The 12,900-nt window shown below is 44.7% G+C and overlaps 1 long non-coding RNA gene across 2 annotated transcripts in view; it reads left to right on the top strand.

Moving 5' to 3' along the window:
• Window positions 1-7,751: 7,751 nt before the first annotated feature.
• The window catches only part of LOC130290998 (uncharacterized), a 63,051-nt gene continuing 57,902 nt past the window's right edge, over window positions 7,752-12,900 (top strand). For both annotated transcript variants that reach the window (XR_008847762.1, XR_008847761.1), the window contains exon 1: window positions 7,752-7,846. This is a non-coding gene — a long non-coding RNA (uncharacterized LOC130290998). The remainder of the gene's footprint in view (window positions 7,847-12,900) is intronic.

Below are 12,900 nucleotides of genomic sequence, written 5' to 3'. Positions count from 1 at the left end.
TTGCCAGGGCCCTAGAAAAAGTAAGGAGGGAGGTGAAGAATTCTGTGTGGTTGCTGCCATACCTGAAAGAGTTAAATTCAGTGCCGAGCCTTCCCGCGCGCGCGAACAGCTGCAGCTCCTCCCTGCTGATCATCCGCAGTCACGCCTCCATTGTCGGCTGGAGGGAATGAAAAGTCCCCCCCCCCCTGTGTTGCTGAGGGGAAGGATTTCTGGCCTGGACCAAACCGGGAGTCCTAAAACTCTTGCAGCTGCGCCCGCATTACTATAGTGAACCTCCGATGCATAGACTCTGCAGACATCAAGACAAAGGGCCAGGCAGCACAGCAGTCAGCAGGAACTTTAGAAGCAAGCCACACAGACTGCACAGCACACCGCAATTCGTCTTAAAGGGCCAGTGTACCCTAATTGCCCAGCAGCAACAGCACACACTATCAAGACTACAGGTCAGCACACTCAAGTTGCTCTTAAAGGGCCAGCGCACCCAAGCAAGTCTACAAGATGTCAGCGCCTACTCCACGACCACCACCTGACCCACAGGATGGAGGTGCTTCTGTGACCCCGCCAGAGGGGTCACCACAGTCTGCAAGGAGAATGTTGCCCTCTTCACCTCCAGTTCCACGTTACAGTCTGGGAGCTCCTGTAGCCGCACCTGTCTTCTTGGGGAATCCCGTGCTCCCTATCTATAATGGGGATCCTTTCACCCTTCGAGACTTCAAGGAGAAGATACAGAGTCTCTTTATTTTTTATTCTTTTCCCCCTAACCAGCATGTGCAGTTACTTATGGGACAGCTACAGGGATCAGCATTGGAAGAGGTCCACACCTGGCCAGCCTCCAACAAAGCCACAGTGGAGAAGATTTTTAAGGGACTATACCAAGTCTTTGAGTCTCACTCCCCATCTGAGGTACGTCTCCGCCTGTACGAAAAACGGCAGAAACCAGGTGAGGCCCTTCGGGCCTATGCTTTAGCATTGCAAAATGCGTTAGAGACTGTCCAGAGGTTAGATGGCATCACGCCAGAGCAGGGTAACAAAGTGCTCATGGACAGATTCATAGACAGGGCATAAAACAAGTGGGACGTGGCCCAACTTAGAAAGCTGGCGGTGCAGAATCCTAGCTTGTCTTTCCCTGCCTTTAAGAGATTGGCCATACAAGTTGTTGAGTCAGGGTCCGAGGCAGAAGAAGTTAGTGCCCCTTCCACTGAAACATTAGGAGCCTCTGCTAGGCCAGTACAACCAGCATACCACATACCAATTTTCTTCTCCAACCAGCCTGCAGTTTTCTGTGCAATGTCCTATCCAGCTCCAGCACAGCCGTCTCTGGTTTCCTCCCCTGCTGTAAGTCAAGATCCGACCTCACCGATGCCCATGGATACCCTCAGTCTAGGACCAAGTGCAACTCCTGACTTCAGCCCTCAAGCTGGTCCCTCCAGGGCCGAAATAACACGGACGTCAGAAGAAGAGAGCACTCCTGAAACCCAAGTGGTGGCGTTGTGTTGGTCTCGAAGGTCGACACAGGGCCAGATACCAATCAGATATCAAGACTGACTTCACATATATTCATAAAATCCAGTGTACACCTAATTCAGTACATAAACTTCAGTCCAAATAGTGTACATTCACAAAGTCCGGTACACATAACTGACTAAAATTCCACATAACTAGCCCACAGGGGAAAAAAAAGAGTCTTAGGGACTGTAACATGTTCTATACCAGTACATACCACTGTTATGCACAAAATGTCATGTACTAATGTGTTCTTTTGTCTTTACGTGTCCAGGGTACTTTACTGGCCAGAAGTTCTTCCTGTAGCTAACAAAAAATAAAATAAAAAAATCACGTATCCAGAAAGGTAAGTGTAATTATTATCTAGATCAAGAGTTCTGGGGGTTAGTGTGTAGTACCGATAGACCCTAGTAGCTAAGGCATTGGCCAGAAAGCCTCAAGCAAACCAATCCGCAACCAGTGTATAACAAGGGAAATAATATGTGGTATGATATCAAATATATGTAAAAAAAAAGGTAACAGTGAGATTAATGTCATTATGTAGAAGCATTACAGTCATTATACATACTTCATGTCAAGTGTCAGTCAAAAATATCTTATAGTTATAGTAAAATATCTATATATTTTTTCATCATTTTGGTTATCAGCCTGAACTGGGACATTTGGATTAATGCTTCAGAACTGCATCCGGCCGGCCCTCTGCCCACTTCGTTCCTCTCCCTAAGGTGACATACATCGGGGATGACTTTTATTAACCCCTGAAGGACCCGGGGTTCTTCCGTTTTTGCATTTTCCTTTTTTCTCCTCTTAAAAATCATAACTCTTTAAATTTTGCACCTAAAAATCCATATGATGGCTTATTTTTTGCACCACCAATTATACTTTGCAATGACATCAGTCATATTACCCAAAAATGTACAGAGAAACAGGGGAAAAAAATCATGGTGAGACAAAATAGAAAAAAAACACCATTTTGTAAATTTGGGGGCTTCCGTTTCTACGCAGTACATTTTTTGGTAAACATGACACCTTCTCTTTATTCTATAGGTCCATACAATTAAAATGATACCCTACTTATGTAGGTTTGATTTTGTCGTACTTAGGGAAAAAATCATAACTACATGTAGGAAAATTAATATGTTTAACCCCTTAATGACCAAGCCCATTTTCACCTCAAGGACCAGGCCAATTTTTTTTTGCGTTTTCGTTTTTTCCTCCTCGCCTTCTAAAATCCATAACTCCTTTATATTTCCATGTACAGACCCATATAAGGGCTTGTTTTTTGCGTGAGCAATTGTAATTTGTAATGAAACCTCTAATTTTACCATAAAATATATGGCGAGCCCAAAAAAAAAATTTTTTAGGGAGGAAATTTTAATGAAAACCAAAATTTTGCACATTTTGGAGGGTTTTGTTTTCACACTGTACACTTTACAGTAAAAATGATTGGTGTTCTTTATTCTGTGGGTCAATACAATTAAAATGATACCCATGGCTAGATACTTTTATATTTTTGTACCGCTTAAAAAAAATCAAAATCTTTTTGTACAAAATCAGTAATCTAAAATCGCCCTATTTTGACCATCTATACCTTTTTCATTTTTCCGTATATAGGGCGGTATGAGGGCTCATTTTTTGCTCCGTCATCTGTCCTTTTTTTAGATACCACATTTGCATATTTAAAACTTTTAGATAATTTTTTAACAATTTTTTTTTTAATAAAATGTGACAAAAAAGCAGGATTTGTGGAATTTTTTAAATTTTTTACGTTTACGCCATTCACCGTATGGGATCATTAACATTATATTTTGATAGTTCGGACATTTACGCACGCGGCGATACCAAGTATGTTTATTTAAAAAAATGTTTACGCTTTTTGGGGGTAAAACGGGAAAAACTGACAATTTTCATTTTTATTGGGGGAGGGGATTTTTATTTTTAAATTTTTCAACTTTTTTTTACACTTTTTATGTCCCCATAGGGGACTATCTATAGCAATCGTTTGATTGCTAATACTGTGCAGTGCTATGCATAGGACACATTACTGCTCAGTATTATCGGTGATCTTCTGCTCTGGTCTGCTCGATCGCAGACCAGAGCGGAAGACCCCGGGAGACAGCCGGAGCTAGGTAAGGGGACCTCCGGCTGTCATGCTGGATGATCAGAACTCCGCGGCAGCGCTGCGGGCGATCCGATCATCCAATCAAAGTGCCACAATGCCGCAGATGCCGTGATCTGTATTGATCACGGCATCGGAGGGGTTAATGGTGGACATCCGCGCGATCGCGGATGTCGGCCATTACCGGCGGGTCCCCGGCTGCTGCTAGCAGCCAGAACCTGCCGTGTATGACGCGAGCACCCTTCCGATGCTCGCGGTCATACACAGGACGTAAATGTACGTCCTGGTGCAGGAAGTCCCGCCAAACCAGGACGTACATTTACGTCCGTGGTCGTTAAGGGGTTAAAATTGTCATCTTCTGACCCCTATAACTTTTTTATTCTTCCGCGTATGGGGTAGTATGAGGGCTTTTTTGCATCAAGATCTGAAGTTCTTGCATTGATAGGACTTATTGATCGCGTTTTATTCATTTTTTTTCATGATATAAAAAGTGACCAAAAATGCACTATTTTGTACTTTGGAATTTTTTTGCGCATACGCCATTGACTGTGCGGTTTAATTAACTATATCATTTTATAATTCGGACATTTCCGCACACTGTTTTTTTTTTATGGGAAAAGGGGGGTAATTCCAACTTTTATTAGGGGAGGGGTTAAATGATCTTTATTCACTTTTTTTCCCCAGTGTTATAGCTCCCATAGGGTACGCAAAAAAGGAAAAGAGATACAATAATGGTTGCTAATTTTACAAAATATAATATCTTTATTACATATATAAATTGATACAAGACAACTCAAAAAAGGACATTTAAAAACACCTAAAAAGGCTCCAAGGCCTCCACAAACAGGGGGGGACCCACAAAAATGAGCCCCTCCCAGGACACCTGCAAATATAGTAATTGCACTAAACCACTTAGCCTATTGGATGACAATAAATCTTAAGTATATATACAATCTGATAATACAGCCATACTCCTGGACAATGAAAAATACAACCTGCACCAAATGTCTGTGAATGCTAAACACAGGAGAAGACACGGCAATATGGAACAATGGATGAAGGTGACCATGCGGGTGTCCCCCTAAACCCCACGCATTCCGTTGTCCGCCGACAACTTCCTCAGGGGTGCACCCCTGGCTATGATACATGTGATAGCACCCTAGTGATGATTTATAGGCTGAGCCCACCTCTTTTTGTGTATAGCGTATAGCTCCCATAGGGGGCTATAACACTGAACACACTGATCTTTTACATTGATCAGTGGTTTCTCATAAGAAACCACTGATCGATGATTCTGCTGCTTGACTGCTAATGCCTGGATCCCTCAGGCACTGAGCAGACATTCAGCGATAGGACAGCATAGAGGCAAGTAGGGACCCTCCGGTTGTAATGTAAGCTGTTCGGCATGCCGCAATTTCGCCGTGGCGATCCCGAACAGCTCCCTGAGCTAACCGGCATTGTTTTACTTTCACTTTAGACGAGGCGTTCAACTTTGAACACCATGTCTAAAGGGTTAATAGTGCGCGGCACCGCAATCAGTGCCACACGCTATTAGCCACAGGTCCTCTCCGTGGCCCCGCGTTACAGAACGGCAGCGGACTCACGACGTACCGGTACGTCATGGGTCCTTAAGGGGTTAAGTAAGGGGGTTTGTGGTGTCACGGTACAGGACATGGTCCTGTACCCTTCCTAAGTCCCCTCAGGAAGAGTCCCTGCAGTCCATAGGGCTCTCCTGCAGGGCTCATCCCTTGCTCACCCTCTATAAATGCATTGTAAATGTATTGTACAAATTGTACATTATACATAAAGTTGTATAAATGTATAGAGGTTAGTCATGTGAACCACTGTCATGTGACACTACCCAGAGTGCCATGGGCACAGGAACCACAGGCTTAGCAACCAATGGGCTTTAGTCCAGCCCTCCTAGTATATAAGGGGCTGTAGTCTCTAAATTCACTCTCTTAGTTCCTGGCTACAAAGGAAGCACAATACCTGTACTATCTAAATTCCTCTCAGCTAGGCCAAAGCCTAAGGAACCTGCAGCCACTTAAAAACGTGAGTTATCAAGCTCTATCAACAATTCTAGTGACTACTACTCAACTCAAGAATAATATTAGTAGCACAGTGGCCTGCATAAATCTCAATACTACAAGTATCAGCAAACCTGCAAGGTATCCTGCATCCCGGTTGCCTCTAGAGAAATGGCATAACTGTAAAGACTGTTTCATAAGAAGTTTAAGTAAAAGTTCCAGTTATCTCACAGTTCCTGCTGTGGACATTCCTTTATTGCCTGCCGTTTTTGGGTTGGTTGTCAGCAGGGCCGTATACAGAAAAACAACCACATCCCGGCATCATGACTAATCAGGGGTTAATAACACCTTACCCCACAGGGATAATACCACCAGACCCTGCTACACCGTTGCAACCCCCCAGCACCACAAATGAATATATCATATACTGACTACTGTATTGAGTTTATACTATATACGAATTTATACTATATACTGATGCCATAAATGAATCTATACTATATCTTGACCCCCATATATGAATGTATATTATATACTGTCCCTTTGTATTGAATTTATACTATATACTGACCCCCATATATGAATTTATACTTTATATTTTCAGCGTCATTATTGATAAAAATATATGCTGCTTATTAGTGGACAACCGCCTCTTGGTAGTCATTAGTGTGAACTGTGCCCCAAAACCCCAATTTGTATATAGAGATTTATCCTACCTTAAAGGGGTATTCCAGGATCTTTTTTTTATTTGACTATGCTACAGGGGCTGTAAAGTTAGTGTAGTTCATAATATTGTGTCTGTACCTGTGTGTGACGGTGGTCTCACAATTTTTCTGTGATTTTCGCCCCAATATTTATTTTTAAAGGGGTACTCACCGCTGGGGAACCTCGCAATCTCTGGGCTGGCCGCAGCGGCCATTCATGTCTATGGACCCCTGCGATCGGACATCTTATACCCTATCCTTTGGATAGAGGATAAGACTTTTTTGGCAGAGTACCCCTTTAACAGCATACAAAATTACTCATGTCTCTGGATTTCCCAGGTTACAGTGTGTCGAGATCTGATCACTAGTCAGGTGATCAGAGGGAGTCTGTCCTGCTTCAATTGGTGAAGTGACCGCTGGGTGGGAGAGAGTTAATTTTGCAACAGCTGTATGCACCCTGATTAGAAAACACTGATATGTGGTGTCCCAGTATGGGATATGGTTCTACAGTCCCTTCAGGTTGAGTCCCTATATGTCCCCGGCAAATATGTCTGTCTGCGGCAAATATACAGCAGTCAACAGGGTCTGTGATGGATTTTCCACCGCGGAAATTTCGCTGCCAAAAACCTACTGTGAACAGGCCTCAGAGAGTCCGCCCCCATTCAAACTCACTGCGAGAAACATGGTACGAGTTTGAAAACAAATCTGCTCATGCAAAGGCACCCTAAGGGAGAGTTCACACTGTGTATTTTCTGCTGCAGATTTAAAAGTTCAAGTACTACAACTCCCAGTGTGATCCATCTGTGCCCCCATAAGGCTCAAGGTTGGAAGAGGCACAGGCCGAACAGACACATTACAATGGGAGTTGTAGTACTGTAGTTGTAGATCCTGAAAAAAAATATAAAAAATAAAACCTCCTCCTTAATGTTCTTATCAGTCTGCTGCTGTGCCATCTCCCCTCCCCCTCCTTATCAGTCACAGTGTAAGTGCTTACAGGGGCTGCAGTCACTTAGTGTAGGATGAGGGCGGCCAGGAGGTGGTTAATCTTCTCCCTTTGTGCTGAATGTGCTGAGCTCCTGTGTGTGAGGGAGAAGTCCCCACCAATCAGAGCTCAGCTGGCAGAGGGAAGGGGCGGGGTTATCTCTCTCCTCTCCATCTCTACATATCACAGCCCAGGGGGCTTAGATAAATACCAGACATTGAATTGCTGGTATTTTTATATTAAACATACTGGCGGGGTGTCTAAAATACCAGCCAGGTGCCAACCCTGCTTGTGTGACAAGGTTGTAATAATTATTGGGGAGATTTATCAAAACCTGTGCAGGGGAAAAGTTGATCAGTTGCCCATAGCAACCAATCAGATCGCTTCTTTCATTCTTAACAAGAAGAAGTGATCTGATTGGTTGCTATGGGCAACTGGTCCACTTCTCCTCTCCACAGGATTTGATCCCTGATTGTCTTCATATATAGGATGAGAATCTTCTGACACAGTGAGTAGCCGACCATTTCTGGGCATAAGACATCAGAACTTGCTGGGTGCCCTACGGTTGCCTGGACAACTGTCCCCCCAGCATCAGCCGCCTCTCACCTCATCACATGGCGCAGATCGGGCAGCAGTTTTGGACACTTCTGTCATCCACATTTTGCTAACACTATTTTTCACACACACAAATAAAATAAATGAGTCAAACAAGTCAAAGAACAGTTTAAACAAAGGGAACTTTATTTATTATTTACAAAAATGTTTGTGTAGGGATTTTATGTAACCTCCATCACTCACAAAGAGCGGACAGTAACTAACTCAGGACAGGAAAAACCTCCAGAGGGGAGGAAACCTGTAGGGAATCCATGGCTACTGTACTGCCCTTCCTCTGGGCATACTAAAGGAGGTTACCTCTAGAATTTGGGCAAAGTGTCAGTGTATGTGCTGCCCCACAGCCTGGAAAGTGTGCATCTAAGATAGGAAAAGAAAAGAGAGATTAGTTACATGTTTATTATAGAAATGCACATGGACAAAAAGATGTGATACTTACCAGTCACAGGCGGGTATGAAGTTGCATTCCTAGGTTCCTACAGTTTAGGCCCCTCACTGATGACAATGGTGATGACATCACATGTGTGACCTCACGGGAGTTCTATTTGAGTAGTGCTGCTTTCTGATTGGCTGAAAATCAAAAAACCTTTTTAACATATTCTGCATGACTTATCTCAGGGATTTTTGGCAATTTATATTAAAATGGCTCTACTCCCTGTGGGTACATTATTTTTGTTTCTCCTAACCAGACACTCAGTATTTGTAATATCATTTGTGACCCTAACAGCCTGGGCCCATAGGTTTCTTACACAGATCACTGCGGCTCTGGCAGGCTCAATGGGGGAGATTTATCAAGACCTGTCCAGAGGAAAAAGTTGCTGAGTTGTCCGCGGCAACCAATCAGATCACTTCTTTCATTTTTGAAAGGGCCTCTAAAAAAATTAAAGAAGCGATCTGATTGGTTGTTATGGGCAACTCAGCAACTTCTCCTCTGGACAGGTTTCTCTCCCAATGAGCAGCGCTGGCTGCTGGGACGTCTGACAAGTGATGCCCCTGACGTTGCGGCGTGGAGAGGAAGGATATTATTAGTTGGACGTCCCGGCAGCCAGCGCTGCTTATTGATTTAAAGTGGTTGTGGCTCCTGCTGCCAGTTAAAGATCAGGCAGCATAGGCCGAGATTGACATACTGCATCAGTGATCCCCTGTGGCTGTCCAGCAGTTGCAAAACTACAACTCCCAGCATGCATGCCCTGACAGCCGAAGGCTGACAGGGTATACTGGGAGTTGTAGTTTTGCAACAGCTGGACAGACATCTGTCGGAAGAGGGGAAAAAAAGATAAAGCAATGTGGGCTTTGAAAAAGGCTACACATAAGTTGTGTTTGAAGGAAAACGGTCACCTGTTCACCCACACTAAACCCGAAACACCGGGTTATAGTGTGGGTGTTGGTCACGTGAGCGCTTGTGCCTACTGAGCGCTCACGTGGCCAGCGCCCATGAATATTCAAGTCCAGCCGGCGGGCCCACCTCCAGCGTGCAATTCAGCGCAGGAAGAAGCGGACCTTTAGAGGGACACCGCGCCGGACTACAGGTACACATATCGGTCAAAGAGCTTGCATCGGTCTCATGTTCACCTGCACTATAACCCTGTGTATCGGGTTTAGTGTGACTGAATGGGTGACCGTTTCCTTTAATCCCAGTCTAAGCCTAGAAACAGACACAACTTTTGTTTAAGTTTTTTTTTTCCAAAAAAAATAAAAATAAAATAAAACACAAAAAACTGCCCCCTCATTTATTTTCTCCCAAGATGCCATTGTGGTGTGCCACAGGGTGTGAAGGTGTATGGGGCAGATGTTATTTATCCCTAAATGTTCGTGACTCCAGGGCGTGGTTTTCCCGGATAGCCGGATAGTTTTGTGTGTCCCTTTGCAGTGGCGGATTTCCCGTTGTAGTAATCCACAGCTACGAGTGAACACACAGAGAACATTGGGAGATCACTCTGCAATTGCAGTTGGCACATCCACAGTGTGAAATACGCTGCGGATGTGCCCAGTATTACCAGGGCCATTTGAAGGAATTTGGGGGCCCCAAGCAAAATGGACATGGAGGCCCCCCCCTTGATGTTCACGCACGTCACGCTCTTGGGGCCGGCGACAGGACGTAGTATCGCCGGCCCTTGAATGCTGGGAGCACGACGTGAGAGAACGTCGATATGAGGCCCCCACATTAGGTGCAGCACAGTTCCCCCCAGGTTAGGTGCGGTACAGTTCCCCCCACGTTAGGTGCGGCACAGTTCCCCCCACGTTAGGTGCGGCACAGTGCCCCCCACGTTAGGTGCGGCACAGTTCCCCCCACATTAGGTGCAGCAGAGTTCCCCCCACATTAGGTGCAGCAGAGTACCCCCCACATTAGGTGCAGCAGAGTTCTCCCCACCTTAGGCTAGCAGTGTTCCCCCACATTAGGTGCAGTATAGTTCCCCCACATTAGGTGCAGTATAGTTCTCCACATTAGGTGCAGTATAGTTCTCCACATTACGTGCAGTATAGTTCTCCCCACATTAGGTGCAGTATAGTTCCCCACATTAGGTGCAGTATAGTTCTCCACATTAGGTGCAGTATAGTTCTCCACATTAGGTTGGCACTATAGTTTACCCCACATTAAGTGCAGTATAGTTCCCCACATTAGGTGCAGTATAGTTCTCCCCACATTAGGCTATGGTTCCCCTACATTAGGTGCAGTATAGTCCCCCCACATTAGGTGCAGTATAGTTCTCCCTACATTAGGCTATAGTTCCCCCACATTAGGTGCAGTATAGTCCCCCCACATTAGTTGTAGTATGTTCCCCCACAGACATACAGCCTCCAGCCATACAGTGTATGGCTGGAGGCTGGATGCCTGTTTACTGCCCTACTTCAGTGCTCCAACCACTGCTCCTCTGGTCCGGCCACCATAGCAGTAGGTCCCGTGACTAGAGGAGCGGTGGTCAGAGTACTGAAGCTGATGTGCCGCTGGTCACTTACCATGCTGGTCAGTGCATGTCCTGTTCGCTGCTCCGCTCCTTCCCGTTGCTTTCCAATGGGCGCACGCACGGGACGGGGCAATTGCCCCGTTCCCCCCCCCCCCTGGATCCGCCACTACATGCATTATATACACACACAATACACTGTACACATTTCATACTGTACATGCATGCTTCATACACACACATACTGTACACATTACATACTGTACATGCATCATACACACAACATACTGTACACATTACATACTGTACATGCATGCTTCATACACACAGATACTGTACACATTAAATACTGTACATGCATCATACACACACAACATACTGTACACATTACATACTGTACATGCATGCTTCATACACACAACAGACTGTACACATGACATACTGTACATGCATCATACACACACAACATACTGTGCACATTACATACTGTACATGCATCATACACACACAACATACTGTACACATTACATACTGTACATGCATGCTTCATACACACAGATACTGTACACATTACATACTGTACATGCTTCATACACACAGATCTTTATACATTACATACTGTACATGCATGCTTCATACACACACAACATACTGTACACATTACATACTGTACATGCATCATACACACAACATACTGTACACATTACATACTGTACATGCATCATACACACACACATACTGTACACATTACATACTGTACATGCATCATACACACAACATACTGTACACATTACATACTGTACATGCATCATACACACAGATACCGTACACATTACATACTGTACATGCATGCTTCATACACACACAACATACTGTACACATTACATACTGTAAATGCATCATACACACAACATACTGTACATACATCATACACACACATACTGTACACATTACATACTGTACATGCATGCTTCATACATACAGATACTGTACACATTACATACTGTACATGCATGCTTCATACACACACACCATACTGTACACATTACATACTGTACATGCATCATACACACAACATACATACTGTACACACTACACACTGTACATGCATGCTTCATATACACAACACATACTGTACATGCATGATTCATACACACACTATACACATTAAATACTGTACATTCATCATACACACACATACTGGACACATTACATACTATACATGCATCATACATGCATCATACACACACAGATAGAATAGATCAGTGTTTCCCAACCAGGATGCCTACAGAGGTTGCAAAACTACAACTCCCAGCATGCCCAGACAGCCTTAGGCTGTCCAGGCATGCTGGGAGTTGTAGCTTTGCAACAACTCGAGGCACGCTGGTTGGGAAACACTGGTATAGATACACACATGCACTTTACATATAGTCATCCACAGTACTAACACACACACACAGGCACTGTACATAGACATACACATATGTACACACACACATATATATATATATATATATATATATATATATATATACACACACACACACACACACACACACACACACACACATGCTTATACACATATAGACATGCAGGGACACCTACTTTAGTCAGGCCCCATGTTGTACAGCTCTCTCCTCCCCCCTCCCCCTCCTCCTGCTCAGAAGCTGAAGGCTGAGAGAAGAGTCCGGGCTGAGGGAAGATACCAAGTGCACCGGGGGTGGGGGAGCGTGATTGTGGTGAGGTGAGAAGAAATCCAAAGCTGCTTAAAAAAAATGTCAGACATTCGGGGGCCCTCTTGTTTGACTGGGTGACTGGGGCCCGGAGCACAAGCTCCAAGAGCACAATTGTTAATACGATCCTGGTGATGGGGGGAATTGCCCCGTCGCTACAGGACGGGCAAGCACTGGCTGTGCTCGGGGCCCCCCAGCCAGCACGGGGCCCCAAGCAATTGCTTGGTTTGCCTGTCCTGTAGTGACGGGCCTGAGTATTACCCTTCCCTTACAGTCCAGATGTCAGAGGTTCCCAAGGATCTTCTAGTCTCTTG

This window comes from Hyla sarda, chromosome 9, assembly GCF_029499605.1.
Source record: "Hyla sarda isolate aHylSar1 chromosome 9, aHylSar1.hap1, whole genome shotgun sequence".
Classification (NCBI taxonomy): domain Eukaryota; kingdom Metazoa; phylum Chordata; class Amphibia; order Anura; family Hylidae; genus Hyla; species Hyla sarda.
Note: the sequence above shows the minus strand (reverse complement) of the source record. Positions and strands in the feature narration are given on the sequence as shown.